Raw genomic sequence first — 11,767 nt, 5'->3', positions numbered from 1 at the left:
TATCAATCTTTTAGAAGTGCTTGCTTCCCCTGGAAGTTCCTGCCTGGAGACACTTTATGTTACATATAGAAAAAGAGAACCTAAGCAATGTCTTATGCATGAGTATGACTGTGTAAAAAATATTAACTACAAATGTACCAAATTATCATTGTTGCTGTTGTTGTTGATTGTCTTTGAGTCAAGCACGACTCAAAGCGACCCTTCTTCAGGATTTAAGTTTTTAATTATCATTTTGTGTGTGTGTGCTCCGTCAAATCAGATCTGACTGGTACAGGAGGAGATTTCCCCTCCTTCTCCAGCAGAGCACCCGGTGGATTCAAACCACATACCTCTGGGATTGTAGTGCAGATCCTTGCCACACTAGGCCACCAGAGCTCCCTAGGATTTATTTTAATTTTTAAAAAATATTTCCCATTTAGACTTACGCTAATAAACACCAGGAAACTTCTTTGTGCTTAGCCCAATAAAGAATAGGGAATGACTTTCCAATCCACTTCTATGTTCTTGAAGATGAACCTGAAAGACCTACCATGTCAAGTCTTAGGGTAAGAGGTCAGAGTGGAGTGAGTGAGAACAAGGTAAAGGTAGGGAAAGAGGCTGGTTTTGTCCCTGCAATCACATACTAGGGATCATTGAGAAAGAGTCACTGACAGAAGAAAAAAGGGTTGTTGGGAAAGGAAAGCTATAGGAAAGACCATTGGTTGTTTTGTTTGGTTTTTTCCCCATTTTTTTTAAATGTATGTAATAGAGGACACAATGCAAATAACAGTATGTTTAATTTGTATTTGATGCTTTATTCTGCAAGGAACAAACATCATCAGGGACCAGGTGTTAAAAAAATGAATTTATTTCCATAACTATCACAAAATTTTGTTACAATTGCATATTTTCTGAGTGACCTTTAAGCTATGATAATGTTTGAAGATGGCTTTCCCAGTGGATGAGTGGCAATTATAAGGCGATGGCTATAATAGCTTGGGTCACAGGTGGAATAATTGAATATCATTAACAATGACATTTGATTATGTTTCTTCATTTTTTCCAATGATATGTCAGAGTTCTCATAAAATTAGAGACCATGGGGATTCATTACTGCTGGTCTTGATAGTATTGCAGTTTCATAACCATCTAATAAATTAGCATTTAATACCGAGTGATTTAATCTTAAACATAGAGAGTTGCTTTTGTTGTAAAGATCTTTGCAAGAGTCAGGGAAGCTGTTTAGGAAATGTAGAAAATAAAATCTTAGCCAGGAAAATGAGTCTTAGATCTCTGTAATCATCTGCGTTACTATACTGTTGCTTGGTGCTAAAATAATTCAAAAGGATCAAATATAAAAAATCATTGAAACAAAAATATCTTGAGATTGTTGATTTGATATTCTTCTGTTATCAGTTTCCCTACACTCCCCAACATACTCCTTTCTCTATCCTGATCATCCTTGTTCTTTTTAAATTTTTTAGTCCATTTTCAGGTTATGAGAAATTATAAATATGATGCCCTGTATAGAATCCAAGTTTCTCCTTGGAGGCTAGGTTTTTGAAGCTCCATCTCATATACTTTGGCCACATGGCAAGGAGAAACCAATCCTTGGAAAAGGACATCGTGCTTGAAGGGTGAAGGGGAAGACCCAAGAAGAGTGGGATTCGTTCAGTAACTGAGGCAATGGGGGTAGATGTTTTGGAGTCAGTGAGACTGGCTCAGGACAGGACAGGCTTCAAAGCTGCTGTACTTAGGATCGCTGTGGGTTGAAGGTGACTTGACAGCAGACAATAACATGTAGAATCCATATTTTCGAAGAAATGCAGATTTGCATTGATGTTGAAGAAAATATTTATTACATTTATCTTGTTCGATTCACTAATTATTTGGTTAGGCACATTATTTAATAGGACCTTCACAAACTAATGTTTGTGCGTGAGCGCATGGCTATCAGTTTAATTCCATTTTGTTATTTTCTTAACATTTTGACATGATATGTAGGAATTCATATTTTTATTTTCCCCAGCAGCATGAGTCTGATTCTCTTGAAGTGGCATACAGTTGCTATTTTAAATTAAATAAATGTGTGAATATGAATTAGGCTCAAATGACTAATATACATTACCTGTATTTATATTATATATACTATATTACTGCTTTCAACATTAAGTCTATCAATATCTTGTAATAACTAAGGTTTTATAGTTCATTCTTGATGAAATAGATAAAATTTCTGACTTTATAAAGGTAATTACAGAGTGTTTTGCTTTATTATTAAATCTAATAGTTTAATATAGTACAGTGTATTTCTCAACCCTTTATTACCTACTTTTAATTCATTTTCTTTCATAACAAAATAAAGAGTCAGTATCATCAAATATGGAATTGAAGGCATAATGTGACATTTTACATTTTATTTACTCACATTTAGTTCTCTGAAAATTGTCTAAGCTTACTTAATTTTCTATTAAATGAAAAATGAGCTGTTTCCTAAATAGCTACAACACTGTACTACACTGATATAACAAGATATTAGGAGGATTTATAATGCATATGGAAATGTCAACGGTGGTGTTGTGATGTTTCAATGAATGTTTAGTATTAAAATCATTTTTCAACGGTTGTTTTTTGTTGAAGATTACAAATCTAACATCACAAGAATAATTTAGATAAAACCTTGACAAACTAGACAATAACTCCTTATTATCCTTTTGGGGTTGTGGGCTTTGATTTATTTGCTTAATTCTCTAGTCATTCTTATCTCTTGTTTTTGTAGTAGATAGACTTGATAAATTCATTTGTACTATTATCTTGACCTTTATATTCTATCCAGTTAATTATGTTGATTTTTTATAAGAATTTAAAAAGAACATAAAGCTACCCATGTTTATAGGAATGTGAAGCCACATTTTAAAACATGTCAAGTGGTTAATATCAAAGAAAGAGGAAATATTGACGTAAAAACATTAAAAGGTGAGATGAGTGCTTAAATTAGTCTCTTGTTAGATGTCTCCAAAGCAACCCTAAAATCTGCTTAAATGGGCATTTTTGAGACTGAATTAAATAAAGTTGTGCTGCTAATCTGAAGGCTGCGGGTCTTCAGTGTTTCAAATCCACCAATGTCTCCTTGAGAGAAAGATGGGCAGTCTCCTCCCATTAAGATTTATAACCTCAGAAAACAGGTAAAGCATCACACTGAATCAGAACTGACTTGAAGAAGTGATTTTTTTTTAGTTGAGCAAGACCAAAATATGTACTACAGCTGTGCACCTTAATTAAGAAACACCATCGTCTCCTTCTGGCTCACGTCATAATTTTTCAGATATCCCAATAACCCAATATACATATATGGAGAGATGTAGAAGGCATTAAAATAAGTTAAGAGTGTTTAAAACTTTGCCATTTTAAACCCTGATTCTTTTGCTATGGATTTAAAAATTGGTTTGCATGCAATCATTCATATACAGTGATGTTATACATTTACTTTGTGTTTTATAGAATCATTCTTATACATTATATTTTATACAATTGATTACCATTGCTCTTTAAGAATTGTTGCCTTTGAGTTGTAGTGCTGAGGAAGAGTACTGAATATCCCATAGACTACCAAAAGAATGAACAGATATATACTGGAGAGGGTGTAGCTGCAGTGCTCCTTGGAGGCAAAGATGGTGAAGCTTCATCTTTCATACTTTGGACAAGTAGCTAAGTAAGGCTATTCATTGGATATAGATATGGAATAATGAGTTCTCAACGAAGGGGAGGTATACCCCCAAATAAGATGGATTGACATGGTGACTTCAGCAATGAGCTCGAGTATTTCAAAAGAGATGGTGAGGATAGACAAGAAAGGGCAGGATTGAGGTCAACTGTTTGTGAGATCACTGAGTCCTACTTGAATTGATGGCACCTAACAACAACATGTCTATTATCACCCCATCTTTTCAAGTTCCCATTGAACATTTCCAAATTTTTCACACTCTTCTCCATCCATCCCATCAACCTTTGCTATCCCAGTGATTGCCCTTCACCCCGATCTCTCCTTTTTTCTGTCTCTCTCTCCTCTTCCTCTTGGAGAGATGTGCACACATTTTTATAGTAGTGCTATTCATAGTAATAAAGTGGACATAGCCCAAATACCCTTCACCTAATGAGTATTACATTCACTCAGTAGAATACTATGCAGCACAAAGGAAAATTTTGTAAGAAGATACTATGTAACTTGAGAGGGAATATATTCCAAGGAAATTAGAACTGAGACACAAATGGAGATTTGTACACCAATGTTCATAGCAGTGTTATTCGCCATCACAAAAACATGGAATCAACTAAGAAGCCCAACCACAACTGAACGAATTGAGAAATTATGGTACATTCACACAGTGGAATACTATGCAGCACTCAGGAGCAACTGTTCTGAAAAATGTTACATAAATTGAGAGAGATTGGAGAGCATTATGTTAAGTGAACTAACTCAGTCTCATAAGGACAAATATTACACAAGATCATTATAGTAAGTTTGAAGAATAACTAGTAAAATATTTATGGGGACTCAAAGAGGGAGAGGATGGGTAGGGGAAAAATGACAGAGTTGTACCATTTGGTGAGTGGAGGGATGAAGGTAATGAAATGGGAAAGATCTGGTGGGGACCTGAATAGACAGGGTAATAATGGCTATAATCCAATGGTGATTAATTTTATTAAACATAATGAATGAGAATGGTTGTGTGAAACACAATGTATATGAACTTTGCAAGCAAACCAATATAAAATAAAAATAAAAAACATACTTAATGCTGCTTTTTAAAGTATATACTGTGTATCCCAGTAAATTGAAATCATTGACAACTTTCAACTTTTCTCCACTTATCTTGCTACTGCTTATTGATGCAGTTTAGGAATTTTTACTTGTGTGTGTGTGTGTGTGTGTTGAGGTGTAATTTATACTGAAGGATATGGCCTTTTATGCTTCGAGTCTTTTTCATTTTCTACAAGCAAAATTGTGTCATCTGCATATGACAAGTTGTTAATGAGTTTACCTACAATCATGATGCCTTATTCTTCTTATATATAGTTCAACTTCTTGGATTATTTGGTAAGTGTACAGATTGAATAGAAGAAAAGATACAATCTCAACACACACCTTTTCTAAATGTAAACCAAGTAATATCCTCTTATTTTGTTAGAATAATTTCTTCTTGTTTTATGTACAGATTCCATATGAAAAAATTAAATGAAATAGAACTCCTGTTCTTCAAACTGCTCCCATAATTTTTGTAAACATTTCATTTTTTGTTTCTTATTCTTCTTGTTTACTATTGAATCACATTCAACTGGCACAGGAGGAGCTTTCCCCTTCTTCTCCAGTGGAGCATCTGGTGGATTCAAACTGCGTGCCTTCAGGATTATAGCATAGCTTCTTGCTGCTAGGCCACCAGAGCTTCCTTACCATATTTTTTTTTATTAACAAAGTAGAATATCTATGCATAATCAATAAAACATAGGTAAAGAACGCTGGTATCCTCTGATTGATACATAATCCAGCTTTCTTTTCTGAACTGATATTTTATATAAATATATTTCTGTGAGTAGGCATTAGTAGTGGAAATCTCCTCAAATAATAATAGACCTGTATGAAACAAAAATACTGTTAACAATTTATCAGAATTGACATATATCTAGCCATTCATCTATTCTTCTATCTATCTATCTATCTATCATCATTGTCTACTATCATCTATACTAATCACTGATTCATGTGATGTACTAAAATGTCAAGAAGTCAAAGGAAAGTGAAGAAATCAGGAAGAAGCTAACAGAAGATTTCAAAGGATAAATTGAGAAAGCAGAGCAAAATATCATAACAAAATGTGCAAAAAGCTAGAGTCAGTAATGCAAAAGGGACTAACTCACTAAGCATACCTCAGGCTGAAGAAAGTTGGAGAACAAATTAAAGCCTTGAGTTGCAGTGCTTACAGATGCTATGGACAGAATATTGAATGATCCAGGAAACATCAGAAGAAGACAGAAGAAGTATACAGAGTCACTGTACCAAAAAGAATTGACTGACACAGAGGAGTTTCATGGAACAACATATGACTAAGAGGCAATGGTGATGAAGGAAGAAATTCAAGTGGCTATGAAGGAACTGGCAAAAAAATAAGCCCCCAATAATTGATGGAATACCAACTTGCATATTTCAACAAATAGATGCAGCCCTGGAAGTGCTCACTAGTCTGAGCCAAAAAATTTGGAGGACAACTACCTTGCCAACTGACTCCCATTTCCAAAAGGTGATCCAATTGAGTGTGGAGATTATTGAACAATATCACCAGTATCATATGCAAGCAAAATCCTGCTGAAGATTATCCAAAAATGACTGGAACAGCACATCAACAGACAACTGCCAGAAATAAAAGCTGGGCACATCATTGCCAATGTCAGATGGATCTTGGTTGAAAGCAAACAGTACCAGAAAAATAAAAATGTCTTGTGTTTCATTGAGTAGGCAAAGGTATTCAACTGTGTGGATCACAACAAATTGTAGGTAACCTTGAGAAGAATAGGAATTCCAGAACATCTGATTGTGCTCATCTGAAACCTGTACTTAGACAAGGAAGCAGTATATGTTATAATAATGAGATATTTAGAAAACCATGCAAAATTACTAGTGCTGATTGCATAAAAAGGGAAGATTTGCCTTGGAGAAATGCTTGTTGAAAGTAGATCTAGAGGGCATGGGGCTTAGCCTGGGAGAAGATTAAGCCCACCCAGTACTCAGAGAAGGTTTGCATTTAAACTGATTTGTAGATTCACCTAGGATTTTTGATTGAAGAGATTTACATTTGGAAGTATGCAGCAATGAAGAGACAGGCTGAGTTTGGGCATGTTTCATGAGGATTGTTGACCTAACATGCATAGATAAGGACAAAAGGGCTGCTGACATGAGCAGAAAGTCGTAAGGACCAGTGTCTTGGTGACGTTATCCCATGTGGGCACTAAGTCTGAGAAGGGACCAGGCAGTCTGGAACACAGAAGTATGAACACCTGAGTTTGCAGGTGACCTAGCCACTGATAGCTAGAGATGGGTTGACTAGAACCCAAGCACATGAAGATGTTTTATGCTGTGAACTACTATTATTTGCTGAAACCTGGTAGCTTACTTTTGACTAGATTTTGGTTTTGGATGCAGATGTTAAATCTTTTAATTGAAACAGAAGAGTCTACAGAGAAAGGAGCATACTTGTTTCTTCAGGGAACTGTTTGATAGGGATGTTGTTGTTGTTATATGCCGTCGAGTCGCTTGCGACTCATAGCGACCCTATGTACAACAGCCCTAAACCCTGCTCTATCGTGTGCCAATCGCACTGCCTCCAACACAACCATACCGATTACCCCAGTAACTGAATCAATCCACCTCATAGAGGGTCTTCCCCTCCTGCGCCATCCCTCCACCCTCCCAAGCATGATGTCCCTCTCCAAGGACCTCTCCCTCCTTACAACATGTCCAAAGTATGTCAGATGAAGCCCCAGAATCCTTTCCTCCAAGGAGCAGCCTGGTTTAACCCTCTCCAGGATGAATCTGTTTTCTTGGAAGTCCATGGTACATTCAGTACTCTTCTCCAGCACCACAGCTCAAAGGCATCAATTCTCCTTCTATCCTCCCTAGTCATTTTCCAACTCTCTGATGCATAACAAGTGATTGCAAAGACCATAGCCTTTATCAGACACACCTTAGTATCCAGAGTGACACTATTGCTCTTCAATACCCTGGAGAGGTCCCTAACAGCAGACTTTCCCATTGCAGTACATTTTTTGATTTCCTGATCCAAAGAGTGTTGACCGTGGAGCCAAGCAGACTAAAGTTGTTAACAATCTCAGTCTCTTCACCATCCATCCTGATGCTGCCAATTGGTCTAGTGGTGAGAATCTTTGTCTTCTTGACATTGAGCTTCAATCAATACTGGAAAAAGTTCAAGCTGCTTTGAAGGAAACAGCAAAAAATAAGGCCCCAGGAATAGATGGTATACCAATTGACATATTTCAGCTAACAGATGCTGCCCTGGATGTGCTCATCAAGTTATGTCAAGAAATCTGGAGAACAACTGCTTGGCCAACTGACTAGAAGAGAGCTATATTTGTTCCCATTCCAAAGAAAGGTGACCCAACTGAGTGTGGAAACTACAGAACAGTGTCATTGATTTCACATGCAAGCAAGATTCTACCGAAGATTATCCAAAAACGACTGGAACAGCACATCAACAGAGAACTGCCGGAAGCCCAGGCTGGGTTTAGAAGGGGTCATGGTACTAGGGATATTATAGCTGATGTTAGGTGGATCTTAGCTGAAAGCAGGGAATACCAGAAGAATGTCTATCTGTATTTTATTGATTATGCAAAGGCGTTTGACTGTGTGGATCATAACAAACTGTGGCTGACTCTGAGAAGAATGGGAATCCCAGAACACTTGATCATGCTAATGTAAAACCTATACTTGGACCAAGAGACAGTCGTCAGAACAGAGCAAGGAAACAGTGCATGGTTCAAATTAGGAAAGGCATACGCCAGGGATGTGTCCTATCTCCATACCTTTTCAACCTGTAATGTCCTGTCTCCATACCTTTTCAACCTGTAAGCAGAACAGATTATTTGAGAGGCTGGGCTCTATGAGGAGAAGTGTGGCATCAGGATTGGTGGAAGATCTATTAACAATCTGCGTTATGCAGATGACACAACCCTGCTTGCTGAAACTGAGGAGGACCTGAAATGCTTGCTGCAGAGGGTCAAGGATAGGGATGAGCAAACCTAAAATGAGGGTAATTAAATCATGAGGCACAAAGTTGCTGGATTGCTTACTTTTATGAATATAGTTCTTATAATTGTAAGAGAAAAGATAATTCTTCAGATAGAAAGGTCAGTGTTTAAAAAATTCAAGGAGTAGTCTGTGGTGTTAAAAGTTCATCGTTCAAAATGTTTTTCCTAGCCATTGATAAACTGTTTAATTTGTGCTGACATATTTATTGTATTAAGGAGATAGGATTAGATACAAGCCCAAATCCACCAGAGGTTATATAAACCCATGTGAGCTAATTGTTAGCTCTCTTTTTGGAATTCCCACTTTCCAGATATAGTGCAAATGATAGTCTTCAAGGCACACTAGTCTCAGCAGAACAGGTCTGAATACCTACAGTCACATAAGACATTACCCTGATGGGTCTTGAGCCTCTGCAAGATCTTCCAGTGAACCACTGAACCCAAGGAACATAGAGGAGTGAGAGAACAGAACAAAGGAAGGATTGTTAATGTCTTATATTCATATGGTTGCTATGAGTTGTACTTGACGGGACCTAAAAACATCAACAACAATATATAATTAAAATTTCTATAATTGTCTCAGAGTGTCTTTTGTTGTTGTTAAGTGCTGTCGAGTTGCAGGCGACTCACAGAGACCCTATGAACGAAAGTCCTGGAACCTCCTATGTAACTTTTGTCCTCTCTCCAGGTTCATAGGGTTTCCAGAGGCAAGCTATTATGGAAGTGGATGCCACTCCTGCTTCCAAGCTTGTTTTAACTGGGGAGCTTCACCAAACACTGTCCACCATGGGTAACCATTCTCGCATCTGACTCATCGGTGTCACAGTGTTCAGCTTCACAGCAACCACGAGTTACCTCTATACAGCAAGTAGACATACCAGGGTTACATAACCTAGAAGAATGTTTCACTAAAAACAAAGACAGGTATTTTTAGTACTAAAAATATTTTTCTTTAATATTTTTCAAATAAGTCAAGTTTTCATATTCATATGTCACAGTTCTATTTCCTTAAAGGTCATTGACCATTGTATAGACTTGTGTTTCCACAGCCCTAAGCTTTCAACTAAACCTACTAATTTGTTGAAATGAGAAATGGTAACTGCCAAAACTGAAGAATGTTAATCAGCAACCAACCTAACTATCATTTCCAAGGTGCTAATCACTTGGAAAAATTGTCCCTCATTGGAATAGTCTGTAGATAATTACTACTTGAAAAGCAGCTAGAATAATGAGGAGGTATATTAGCATGTTAATAGATCTTTGTGCCCAGAGGCTTTGGATTATAAATTATGAAGACTCTATTAGCCAAGTGGACAGGATTAATTAGCATGCTAATATTGCTTGGCATTTATGGTAGTTGAGAGTAAACAAAGTGACCATAACCATTTCTACGTAGTTTATTTGTCATTAAGCTGCTTGCTATTGGTGGTTAGGAATAGGGTTTAATCCTGTAGTTAGAGCACTAACACAATAATCCTGGATGCTAGTAACTAGCAAAGTCTTTTTTTTGTCCTTTGACTAAAATGAATCTTTATGTGCTTTGGTTGCCACTGTGTCTAATAAAAGTTGCATGACAGGCTCCAATCTTGGTTCTGTAATGTATATTTGGAAACCCATTTAATCAAGTCAAGCATCAGTTTACTCATTTGTAACATAAAGAACATAAATAAGTTTTCTTAGATCCTTTCAGGTTTTTAGATTTTATGGAGCTTTGTGGACATGTATCCTTTAACAGCATTGGAGTGTGGGGAGAAGTAGGCTAAAGGCGGAAGTGTCTCACTAGAGCAACTCAAAACAGTATTTACAAATGAAGATGATCCTATAAACAGACTAGGTGTGATGTCAGGGATGATCTTATATTTTCAAATTTTACAGCCTACTTTATTGGCTTCCCACACAGACACCCAACTAAGTAAGCTGTTGTTTGGTCATTTCCTGCAACTATCATTCTACCTGGGAGAAGATGGTGATTTCCATTTCAGGACATCAAAGAGTACTGAGCACTGTCTTGAGCTTAATTTAAGAAATATTTTCCTTTCAAATGCCTTGATTTAGTTATTTTAAGTAGTTGTTAGGGAGTTGTGTTGCTAACCCGCAGGCTGGCGTCTTCGGCTGTTGGTTCCACTCTCAGCACCTCAGGAGAAAGATGGGCCATCTCCTCCTGTGCGATTTACAGCTTCCAGAAACCTGTTGGAGGGTTAGTAATGAGTTTGAGAAGTGTGTTTTATTATTTTTTAAAAATTTTAATCTGGCAGTTCAAATTCACCAACAGTTTATTGGAGAGAGATGGGCAATTTCCTTTCATTAAGAGTTACAACATTAAAAAAAAAGGAGTTACAGCATTGAAAACCAGTGAACAGTCACTGTGCATTGGAATCAATTTGACAACAGTGAGTTTGGATGAGTAGGTTAAACTATTTTACAGAATGTAATTTTTCCACAGTTGTGTCATGAGCTGAAAGAATGGTTTTCTCAATGACTTTGTAGCTTTGATGAGTATTATTTCTTCTATTAATCATAATTAGTTATGTGAACATATAATAAAAATTTACTTGATAAGAAAAAAATTGTTTATTGATGAAGCTCAAAGATTATAGATTCAGTGTGGGTTATACTTCTACATAAAGAAAATAAAATTCTCAACTCAGTCAATAAGTAACATTGTAGTAAACAGAGAAAAATTGATGTTGCCAAGGATTTAAATTTCCTTGGGTCCACAATCAAGACTCATGGAAGGGGCAGTCAGGTAATAAAACTGTATTGCACTGAGTCAATCTGTTGCCAAAAACCTTTTTAAAGTGCTAAAGAGCAAGGATGGACATTTAAATGCAAAGATATGCCTGCACTAAGCCGTAGTATTTTCAATTTCTTCATACATATGTGAATGAAAGTTGGGCAATGAATAGGAAAGACTGAAGAAGAATTGATGTCTTTGAATTGTGGTGTGGGTAGAGAATATTGAATACCCCAT

This window comes from Elephantulus edwardii, unplaced genomic scaffold (assembly GCF_000299155.1).
Source record: "Elephantulus edwardii isolate Elephantulus edwardi_28Jun2011 unplaced genomic scaffold, EleEdw1.0 scaffold00100, whole genome shotgun sequence".
NCBI lineage: Eukaryota > Metazoa > Chordata > Mammalia > Macroscelidea > Macroscelididae > Elephantulus > Elephantulus edwardii.
Note: the sequence above shows the minus strand (reverse complement) of the source record.